The sequence below is a fragment of the Piliocolobus tephrosceles genome, chromosome 6, assembly GCF_002776525.5.
Source record: "Piliocolobus tephrosceles isolate RC106 chromosome 6, ASM277652v3, whole genome shotgun sequence".
In the NCBI taxonomy this organism is placed as follows: Eukaryota; Metazoa; Chordata; class Mammalia; order Primates; family Cercopithecidae; genus Piliocolobus; species Piliocolobus tephrosceles.
The window spans coordinates 58,118,012-58,130,283 of NC_045439.1; positions in this window are offsets into that span (position 1 = coordinate 58,118,012).

Here is a 12,272-nt window from a genome sequence, read left to right on the forward strand (position 1 = left end):
ACTATTTGACCTGTCTGGAAGCTTCCTGGAAAAGACCACTGCACAGGAGTTGTCTCTATTTGACCTAACTTACAGCTCACTTAATGGGAAAAGTCCTTTTCCTAGGATGTTTGCCAAAAACGAAATAGTCAGCAGCTATTGTTTAATGCCCATCTCCTGAGGCAATACACCACTTGAGGCAAACAATATGCTAGCTAAAAAACTTAATAGTAAAATCTGAGAAATGAGATGAATATGTGGAATTTGGAAAGCTCTGACGTATTCCTGGGGTTGTAGAAGGCTAGGTGCATGGGCAGAACTGTGCATTGCCCAGAAAACACCTGGGGACATTCTAGTCTCTCACCTTTGGCTGAGCTTCAGGCTCGTACATAAGAAGTGAAGGCTGAAGCAGACTTCTAAACTTCCAGAGGGTTGAAATCATCCCCCAATATACATATAGACCCCTCAGCAAATGTTTAGAGACTTATTGGTTCAGGGCCTTCAGGGAAATTTCTTTTTTTAAATTTTATTTTACTTTAAGTTCTGGGATACATGTGCTGTACATGCAGGTTTGTTACATAGGTATACATGTGCCATGGTGGTTTGTTGCACCTATCAACCCATCATCTAGGTTTTAAGCCTGACATGCATTAGGTATTTGTCCTAATGCTCTCCCTCCCCTTGCCCCCCAACACCCAATAGGTCCCAGTATGTGATGTTCCACTCCCTGTGTCCATGTGTTCTCACTATTCAACTCCCACTTGTGAGTGAGAGCATGTGATGTTTGGTTTTCTGTTCCTGTGTTAGTTTGCTGAGGATGATGGTTTCTGCTTCATCGATGTCCCTGCAAAGGACATGAACTCATTCTTTTTTATGGCTGCACAGTATTCCATGATGTATATGTGCCATATTTTCTTTATCCAGTCTATCATTGATGGGCAGTTGTGTTGGTTCCAAGTCTTTGCTATTGTAAATAGTGCTGCAGTAAACATACAAGTGCGTGTGTCTTTATAGTAGAATGATTTATAATCCTTTGGGTATATACCCAGTAATGGGATTGCTGGGTCAAATGGTATTTCTAGTTCTAGATCCTTGAGGAATTGCCACACTGTCTTCCAAAATGGTTAAGCTAATTTACATTCCCACCAACAGTGTAAAAGCGTTCCTATTTCTCTGCATCCTTGCCAGCAACTGCTGTTTCCTGACTATTTAATGATCTCTATTCTAACCAGCATGAGATGGTATCTCATTTTGGTTTTGATTTGCACTTCTCTAATGACCAGTGATGATGAGATATTTTTCATAGGTTTGTTGGTTCTATAAATGTCATCTTTTGAGATGTGTCTGTTCATATCCTTTGCCCACTTTTTGACAGGGTTGTTTATTTCTTGTAAATTTGTTTAAGTTCCTTGTAGAATCTGGATATTAGACCTTTGTCAGATGGGCAGATTGCAAAAATTTTCTCCCATTCTGTAGTTTGTCTCTTCACAGTCATGATAGTTTCTTTTGCTGAGCAGAAGCTCCTTAGTTTAATTAGATCCCATTTGTCATTTTTGGCTTTTGTTGCCATTGCTTTTGGTGTCTTAGTCATGAAGTCTTTGCTCATGCCTATGTCCTGAATGGTATTGCCTAGGTTTTCTCCTAGGGTTTTTATGGTTTTAAGTCGTATGTTTAAGTCTTGAATCCATCTTGAGTTAATTTGTATACAAGGCCTAACGAAAGGGTTCAGTTCTGTTTACTGCATGTGGATAGCCAGTTTCCCCAGCACCATTTATTAAATAGGGAATACTTTCCCCATTGCTTGTTTTTGTCAGGTTTGTTGAAGATTAGATGGTTGTAAAAGTGTGGTGTTATTTCTGAGGCCTCTGTTCTGTTCCATTGGTCTATGTATCTGTTTTGGTAGTAGTACCATGCTATTTTGGCTACTGTAGCCTTGTAGTATAGTTTAAAGTCAGGTAGCGTGATGCCTCCAGCTTTGTTCTTTTTGCTTAGGATTGTCTTGGCTATATGGGCTCTATCTTGGTTCAATATGAAATTTAAAGTAGTTTTTTCTAGTTCTGTGAAGAAAGTCAATGATAGTTTGATGGGAATAGCATTGAATCTATAAATTACTTTGGACAGTATGACCATTTTCACAATATTGCTTCTTCCTATCCATGAGCATGTTTTCCCATTTGTTTGTGTCCTCTCTCATTTCCTTGAGCAGTGGTATGTAGCTCTCCTTGAAGAGGTCCTTCAGATCCCTTGTAAGTTGTATTCCTAGATATTTTATTCTCTTTGTAGCAATTGTGAATGAGTGTTCACTCATGATTTGGCTCTCTGCTTGTCTATTATTGGTGTATAGGAATGTTTGTGGGTTTTTGCACATTGATTTTGTATCCTGAGACTTTGCTGAAGTTGCTCATCAGCTTAAGGAATTTTTGTGCTGAGATGGTGGGGTTTTCTAACATAGACAATTTGACTTCCTCTCTTCCTATTTGAACACGCTTTATCTCCTTCTCTTGCCTGATTACCCTGGTCAGAACTTCCAACGCTATGTTGAATAAGAGTGGTGAGAGAGGGCATCCTTGTCTTGTGACAGTTTTTAGAGGGAATGCTTCCAGCTTTTGCCCATTCAGTATGATATTGGCTATGAGTTTGTCATAAATAGCTCTTATTATTTTGAGACACGTTCCCTCAATACCTAGTTTATTGAGAGCTTTTAGCATGAAGGGTGTTGAATTTTATTCATGGTCTTTTCTTCCATCTATTGAGATAATTGTGTGGTTTTTGTCATTGGTTCTGTTCATGTGATGGATTATGTTTATTGGTTTACGTATATTGAACCAGCCTTGCATCCCGGGGATAAAGCCAATTTGATCACTGTGGATAAGCTTTTTGATGTGCTGCTGAATTTGGTTTGCCAGTATTTTATTGAGGATTTTTGCATCAATGTTCATCAGGGATCTTGGCCTGAATTTTTCTTTTTTTGTTGTGTCTCTGCCAGGTTTTGGAATCAGGATGATGCTGGTCTCATAAAATGAATTAGGGAGAAGTCTCTCTTTTTCTATTGTTTGGAATAGTTTCAGAAGGAATGGTACCAGCTCCTCTTTGTACCTCTTGTAGAATTTGGCTTTGATCCATCTGGTCTTGGGCTTTTTTTGGTTGGTAAGCTATTAATTACTGCATCGATTTCAGAACTTGTTATTGGTCTATTCAGGAATTCAACTTCTTTCTGGTTTAGTCTTGGGAGGGTGTATTTGTCCAGGAATTTATCCATTTCGGGTAGATTTTCTAGTTTATTTGCATAGAAGTGTTTATAGTATTCTCTGATGGTAGTTTGTCTTTCTGTAGGATCAGTGGTGATATTCCCTCTATTATTTTTTTATTGTGTCCATTTGATTCTTGTCTCTTTTATTCTTTATTAGTCTGGCTAGTGGTCTATCTATTTTGTTAATCTTTTCAAAAAACCAGCTCCTAGATTCATCGATTTTTTTGCAGGATTTTTCACGTCTCTCTCTCCTTCAGTTCTGCTGTGATCTTAGTTTTCTTGTCTTCCACTAGCTTTTGAATTTGTTTCCTCTTGCTTCTCTACTTCTTTTAATTGCGATGTTAGGGTGATGATTTTGCATCTTTCACACTTTCTGATGTGGGCATTTAGTGCTATAAATTTCTCTATAACACTGCTTTAGTTGTGTCCCAGAGATTTTGGTATGTTGTCTCTTTGTTCTCGTTGGTTTCTTTTTTTTCCTTTTTCTTTCTTTCTTTTCTTTTTTTTTTTTTTTAGATGGAGTCTTGCTCTGTTGCACAGGCTGGAGTGCAGTGGCGCGATCTTGGCTCACTGCAACCTCTGCCCCCTGGGTTCAAGCCATTCTCCTGCCTCAGTCTCCTGAGTAGCTGGCACTACAGGTGCGTGCCACCACATCCCGCTGATTTTTGCGTTTTTAGCAGAGGCGGCGTTTCACCATGTTGGCCAGGATGGTCTTGATCTCCTGACCTTGTGATCTACCTGCCTCAGCCTCCCAAAGTGCTGGGATTACAGGTGTGAGCCACCGCGCCTGGCCATTCTGGTTGGTTTCTAAGAACTTAGTTTCATTCTCCCCATCACTTTTCAGGTACATCAGTGAATCGTAGGTTTGGTGTTTTCACATATTTCATAGAGGCTTTGTTTGTTCCTTTTCATTCTTTTTTCTCTTATCTTGTCTTCACACTTTATTTGATTCAGAAATATCCTTTCTTCCACTTGAGCCATTTGGGTATTGATACTAGTGTATGCTTCACGAAGTTCTTGTGCTGTGTTTTTCAGCTCCATCAGGTCATTTATGCTCTCCTCTAAACTGGTTATTCTAGTTAGGAGTTCCTGTAACCATTTGTTGAGGTTCTTAGCTTACATGCCTTGGATTAGAACATGCTCCTTTAGCTCAGAGGTGTTTGTTATTATGCACTTTCTGAAGCCTACTTCTGTCATTCATCAAAGTCATTCTCTGTCCAGTTTTGTGCTCTTGCTGGAGAGGAGTTGTGATCCTTTGGAGGAGAAGAGGCATTCTGTTTTTTGGAATTTTCAGCATTTTTGCTCTGGTTTTTCCTCATCTTTGTGGATTCATCTGCCTTTGATATTTGAAGTTGATGACCTTTGGATGGGGTTTCTGTGTGTGGGAGTCCATTTTTGTTGAAGTTGATGTTATTGCTTTCTGTTTGTTAGTGTTTCTTCTAACAGGCCCCTCTTCTGCAGGTCTGCTGCAGTTGGCTGGCAGTCTACTCCAGGCCCTATTTGCCTGGGTGTCACCCGCGGAGGCTGCAGAACAGCAAAGATTGCTGCCTGCTTCTTCCTCTGGAAGCTTTGTCCCAGAGGGGCACAGGCCTGATGCCAGCGGGGGCTCTTCTGTATGAGGTGTTTGTCAACCTCTGTTGGGAGGTCTCTTCCAGTCAGGAGGCACAGGGGTCAGAGACCCACTTGAGGAGGCAGTTTGTCCCTTAGGATAGATTGAGCGCTGTGCTGGGAGAACCCTCCTTGTCAAGATCCGCCGCTGTCTTCAGAGCCAGCAGGCAGGAACGTTCAAGTCCACTGAAACTGCGCCCACAGCTGCCCCTTCCCCCAGGTGCTCTATCCCAGGGCAGTGGGAGTTTTATTTATAAGCCCCTGACTGGGGCTGCTACCTAACTTTCAGAGATGCCCTGCCCAGTGAAGAGGAATCTAGAGAGGCAGTCTGACCACAGTCGCTTTGCTGTGCTGTGTTGAGTTCTGCCCAGTCCTTAGCATGGTCAGGGGAAAACCACCTACTCAAGCCTCAGTAATGGTGGACACCTCTTCCCCCCACCAAGTGTGATGTACCAGGTTGACTCCAGACTGCTGTGCTGGCAGCGAGAATTTTAAGTCAGTGGATTTTAGCTTGCTGGGCTCTGTGGGAGTGGGACCTGCCGTACAAGATCACTTGGCTTCCTGGCTTCAGCCCCCTTTCCAGGGAAATGAATGGTTCTGTCTTGCTGGGGTTCCAGGTGCCACTGGGGTATGAAAAAAAATTCCTGCAGCTAGCTTGGTGTCTGCTTGAACAGCCGCCCAGTTTTGGGCTTAAAACCCAGGACCCTGGTGGTGTAGGCACCACTAGGAGGGAATCTCCTGGTCTGTGGGTTGCAAAAACTGTGGGAGAAGCTTAGTATCTGGGCTGGATAGCACAGTCCCTCATGACTTCCCTTGGCTGGGAAAGGGAGGCCCCCCGGCCCAGCTCCTTGTACTTCCCGGGTGAGGTGACACCCCACCCTGCTCTGCTCGTCCTCTGTGGGCTGCACCCACTGCCAAGCCAGTCCCAATGAGATGAACAGGGTACCTCAGTTGGAAATGCAGAAATCACCCACCTTTTGCATTGGTCTCGCTGGGAGTTGCTGACTGCAGCTGTTCCTATTTGGCCATCTTGCCAGATCCCCCTATATTCTCTTTTATATCACTGACACTTATATTACTGTTTCCTCTAAAACGAATTGACCAATGTTTCTTCTCACAGTTCTGGAGGCTGGGAAGTCTAAGATCAAGATACCAACAGATTGATTCAGCATCTGTCTGGTGAGGGCCTGCTTTCTTGTTCATAGATGGTGCTTTCTCACTGTGTCCTCCTATGGTGGAAGGGGAAAGTTTCTTTTCAATCATTACCTGACCACTAAGCTAAACATGCGGAGACCTCATGGCTGCACATGATAAAGATACAGACTTTACATAATTAGTTCAGGAAAGTCACTAAATAGCAGCAGCAGCAACAACAAACAGCACCAAACAGCAAAACCAAAATACCACAGGGAGGGGGTGAATCTTATTTCTAGAATTGCCACATTATATTATTTAAAATGCCCAGTTTTCAACAAAGAATTATGAGACACACAAGAAATAGGAAACTGTGGCCCACATACAGGGAAAAAGCAGTCAATAGAAATTGTCCCTTAGGAAGATTTGAACAACACTACAAACCAACTAGACCCAAAAGGCATATACAGGACACTCTACCCCCAAAACAACAGAATACAAATTCTTCCCAAGTGTACAAGAAACATTTCCAGGACAGATCATATGTTTGGCCATAAAACATATCTCAAGTCTTCACTGGTGATGTCTACAAATACCTGGAGAACTGCCTGAGTATGGAGTTCAAAAAATTAATACCTGTCTTTCACAAACTCTTCAAAATAATAGAAGAGGAAGGATTGCTTCCCAACCCATTCTATGGGGCCAGTGTTACACTGATATCAAAATGAGACAAAGACATGACAAGAAAAGAAAACCACCAATCAATATCTTTTATGAGTATAGATGTAAAAATCCTCAACAAAATACTAGCAAATGAAAGCCAACAACATACAGAAAGGATAATATACCAGGACCAAATGGGATTTGTCCAAGGACTGCAAGGCTGTTCAACATATAAAACTCAATCAATGTCATATATATTAATAGAATAAATGACAAAACCCACTCTATATCTCAGTAGATACAGAAAACACATTTGAAAAAATTCAACACCTTTTTATGGTTAAAAACACTGTTAAATCTAGGAATAGAAGGAAATAATCTCAGCCTTATAGAGGGAATCTATGAAAAACCCACAGATAATATCATTATTAATGGTGAAAGACTGAGAGATTTCCTCCTAAGATCAGGAACAATTGAAGGATCTCCACTCATCGTTTCAATGCCACATTGTCCTGGAAGTTCTTGTCAGGACAATTAGGCAAGTAAAATAAATAAAAGACTTCAAGATTGAAAAGGAAGAAGTAAAGCTATCTCTATTCATAGATGACATAGATGACACAATCTTCTTTATAGAAAATCCTTTGGAATGCATTCACAAAATATTTCAGACTAATAAAGTGTTCAACAAGTTTACAGAATATAAGACAATATGCATAAATGAGTTGTACTTCTATACAATCACTAGCAATGAACAACTCAAAAATGTAATTGAGAAAACAATTCCATTAACAATAGTATAAAAAAAGTTTTTTCCAAGACGGCAGATTAAAAGACTTTTGGTTTTTTTTGGTTTTTTTTGACAGAGTCTTGCTCTGTTATCCAGGCTGAAGTGCAGCAGCATGATCTTGGCTCACTGCAACCTCCACCTCCCAGGCTCAAGCAATTCTCCTGCCTCAGCCTCCCGAGTAGCTGGGATTACAGGCCACCAAGCCCAGCTACTTTTTATATTTTCAGTGGAGACGGGGTTTCACCATGTTGGCCAGGCTGGTCTCAAACTCATGACCTCAGGTAATCTGCCCACCTTGGCCTCCCAAAGTGCTGGGATTACAGGCGTGAGCCACCATGCCCGGCCAGATTAGAGGTTTTTAGTATGCCTCAGCCACTTAGAAATAGCATGATAGGACGTAAAGATAAAATCTATGAGATTTATTTCAAGAAGGAAAATGAGTATCTATGGAACTGTGAAGCATACCCCAGAATCTGGAGAGAAGAACACCAGCAAACAGCCCCATGATGGCATCTGGCTGATAAAAGTGAGTGAAGATCCAATGGGTGAGAGAGGAAGACAGCCTCCCTCTGTGACTCCCTTTTTCACTGGGGATTTGAGCAACCCAAGTATAAGGAGAGTACATTTGTTTCTCTGAGCCCTAGAGTTAACTTGGAGAGAGGCTTGGAGACACTGTGAGGAAAAGACACTGGGAAAAGCTGCAGACATTTTCCCAGACCTGGGACTGAGAGCAGGATGCCATTTTTAATCCAGGCACGTACAAAGTTAACCATCCTTTGGCAATCCAGCAGTGTGCTGCTTAGGCATTTTAGTTTTGGACTAGGTATTGGAGTGGTTGCTCTGGAGTGGAGTAGGGGCCTTTACAGCCAGAACTGTGGAAAGCACCTCAGCAGGAGGTGCTGGAATTAGGCTCTGCCCAGTTGCAAGCCTGGGGTAGGAGGAGACCTGCTACAGCTATAGTTTCTTGTGGTTGGCAAAACTTGCAGCAAGAGCTAGCTTGGAGCCCTGGAAACAGCCTGCATGTGTCATTGGTTGGTGCCCCACCCTGATCCCCTAAGATCAAGGTGCAGCAGGGCCCTCTCTGCTTTACTCTGAAGCAGAAATCCAGGCATTTGAGAAACTACTTGCCTGTACCAGCAGCCTGAGCCACTCTACCTTTTCTTGACATATATTGTGGTGCAGCAATACTCTCTCTGCTCCATACTCAGGCAGTTCTCCAGGTATTAGGAGCACCCATTCACCTAGTTTAGCAGCCTGAGCTGCTTCACCCTTCCCAGACATGGATCTTGGTGCAGTGGGGTTCTTTCTGCTCCCTGCCCAGGAAGATATCCAGGCATTCTGAGTACCTAATTGCCTACTTCAGCAGCCTGAGCCACCCCACCCTTTCTCTGCAGAGATCCTGGTGCAGGGGGACCCTCTCCATCCACAGGCAGATGTCCAGGCATCGAGAGCACCCTCTCTCCTATATTAGGAGTTTAGGCTGCCCCACTTCCCCATGCAGAGAATTTGTAGCCAAGGAGGTTTTCCAGCTCCACACCTAGGGACACCTCTGGGTGCTTGGTGACTGCCCATTGGATTGCCCCTTGTAACTGGTAACTGTGTTTGCCATAAGAGGACCTGCAGGCAGACCTGGCTGGTCTGGCCCTGCCCTTCATGCCCCACCCCCACCAACATACCCTGCTCCAGGACTGAGTAGGGAGATCAGACCACTGTGAATTTCATGAATCAGCCCATGCCTGAGGCAATAGATAGCTTCTACCAGAAAACGAGGATCAAGTATATACCCAGGAATGTTGAGTGCATCTGCCTCTTACCTATGAGTGCCATCTACGGGCTTGTAGGGAAAACTGTGCAGCCCAATACAAAACCTGCTGAAAGAAGTGCATAGGGCTATAGAAGCAAAGCCAAAAGATCATATACAGCATTCTCTACAGTCACACTCCCCCTAGAGAAGGGGGAAAAGGGAAAGGGAAAGAAAAAATAAGACATTATAGAGAAAGAAAGAAAAAGAAAAAGTCCTACCCACATGAAAATAATTATAAAAATTAGAAGTGCCAGAGTCTCTAGATGAGAAGGGAGTAGCACAAAAATTCTGGCATCATGAAAAATCTGAATGAAGTGATCCTACCAAAGGATTGCATTAGTTCTTCAGCAGTAGTCCCTAACCAAAATGGAAACTCAGAAATGACAGATAAAGAATTCAAAGCATGAATTTAAAGGAAATTCATTGAGTTCTAAGACAAGGTTGAACACTCATAAAGAAATTTCTAAAGCAATCCAGGAAATAAAGGAAGAGATAAACATCTTGAAATCACCAGAGCTTCTGGAATTGAAAAACTTAGGAACACTTAAGAAATTTCAAAATACAATTAAAACGTTTATCAATAGACTGGACTAAACAGAAGAAAGGATTTCAGAGCTTGAAGACCAGTCTTAAATGAATCCAATCTGAAAAAAATTAAGAAAAAAGAATTTTTAAAAATGAGCAAAATTTTTGAGAAATATAGGATTATGTAAAGCAATCAAATCTAAGAATTACTCTCATTCCTCAGAGAAAAGGAAAAAAAAAGAAAAAGAAAAAAGCAAACAAACTGGAAAATATGCTAGAGGAACTAATTTAAGAAGACTACCCTAATCTCTCTAGAGAGGTAGACATCCAGATAAAAGAAACCTGGAGAATACCTGTGAGATACTATGCAAAATGAATATCACCAAGGCATATATCACCAGACTGTCCAAGGTCAATGCTAAAGAAAAAGTCTCAAAGGTAGCTAGAGAAAAAGGGAAAATCACACACAAAGGGAACCTGATCAGGCTAACAGTGGACTTCTTGGCAGAAACCTTACAAGCCTGGAGATATCAGGGGCCTATTTTCTGCATTCTTAAAGGAGAATTTCTATCAAGAATTTCATATCCCACCAAACTAAGCTTCAAAAATGAAGGAGAAATAAACTTTTTTTTTTTTTTTTTTTTTGAGACGGAGTCTCGCTCTGCCACCCAGGCTGGAGTACAGTGGCCAGATCTCAGCTCACTGCAAGCTCCGCCTCCCAGGTTTACACCATTCTCCTGCCTCAGCCTCCCAAGTAGCTGGAACTACAGGCACTCGCCACCTTGCCCGGCTAGTTTTTTTGTATTTTTTAGTAGAGACGGGATTTCACCATGTTAGCCAGGATGGTCTCGATCTCCTGACCTCGTGATCCGCCCGTCTCGGCCTCCCAAAGTGCTGGGATTACAGGCTTGAGCCACCGCGCCCGGCCAGAAATAAACTTTTCCAGACAAACAAATGCTAGAAGAATTCATTACCGCTAGACTGGCCTTACAAGAGACCCTTAAAGGAGTTCTAAACATGGAAACAATAGAACAATACCTGCTACCACAAAAACACACTAGAGTACATATCCTGCAGGCTACAAAACAAAACACAATAGAAATTATAAGGCAAACAGCTAACAACTTCACAGTAGGATTAAAATCTTACATATCAGCCAGGCATGGTAGCTCACGCCTATAATCCCAGCAATTTGGGAGGCCTAGGTGGGTGGATTACGTGAGGTCAGGAGTTTGAGACTAGATAGGCCAACATGGTGAAACCTGTCTCTACTGAAAATACAAAAATTTGCTGGGCATGGGAGCGCGTGCTTGTAAATCCCAGCTACTTGGGAGGCTGAGGCAGGAGAATTGCTTGAACATGGGATATGGAGGTTGCAGTGAGCCAAAATCATGCCACTGCACTCCAGCCTGGGCCACAGGGTGAGACTCCGTCTCAAAAAAAAAAAAAAAAGTTCTCTAATTGAGCCACAGATTCAATACAATCCCTTTCAAAACCTAGCTTCCTTCATTGCAGAAATTGGTAAGCCTATCCTAAAAGTCATATAGAAATGCAAGGAACCTAGAATAGCCAAAATAACATTGAAAGAAGAGCAAACTGGGATGACTTATATGTCCCTACTTAAAAACATATTACAGAGCTACAGTAATCAAGGCAGTATGATATTGGGATAAGGACAGACATATAGATCAATGGAATCTGATTGAGGTCCAGAAATTACCCTTTCCATTTATGGTAAATTGATTTTTGACAAGAGTGTGAAAGAAATTTAATGAGTATTCATAAGCACAACAATGAGGCTGGATCCCTAGCCAATAACATAGACAAAAATGAACTCACAATGAATCATAGGCTTAGACATAGCTAAGTGTATACAACTCTTAAGAGAAAACGGGGGAAATCTTTATGACTGTGAATTAGGTAATGGTTTCTTAGATATAAAAAATGACAAAATAGATAAATTGGACTTTCTAAAAATGAAAAGCTTTTCTGCTTCAAGAATATCATAAACAAAGTGAAAATACAACCCACAGAATTGTACAAAATATTTGCAAATCATATATCTGATTAAAAACTTATATTTAAAATGTATAAAGAACTCTTACAACTCAACAATAAAAAGAAAAGTACTCTAATTAAAATACAGGCAAAGATTTGAATAGATATTTCTCCAAAAATGATAGACAAATGGCTGATAAATGTAAGCAATCAAAGCCACAGGAGATGCCACTTTACATCCACTAGGATGGTTCTAATTTTAAAAAAGGAAAATAACAAGCATTGGTGAGGATATAGAGAAATTATTATAGAAGCTTTATTGCTGGTGGGACTGTAAACTTGGTGTGCCCACTTTGTCAAACAGTTTCGCAGTTCCTCAAAATGTTAAACAGTTACCATATGACCCAGCATTTCCACTCCTACTCATGCATGTGAGTGGAATGAAAACATACAACCATACAAAAACTTGTAGACAAGTTCATGGCAGCATTATTCATGATAGCCAAAAAGGAAAACTACTTAAA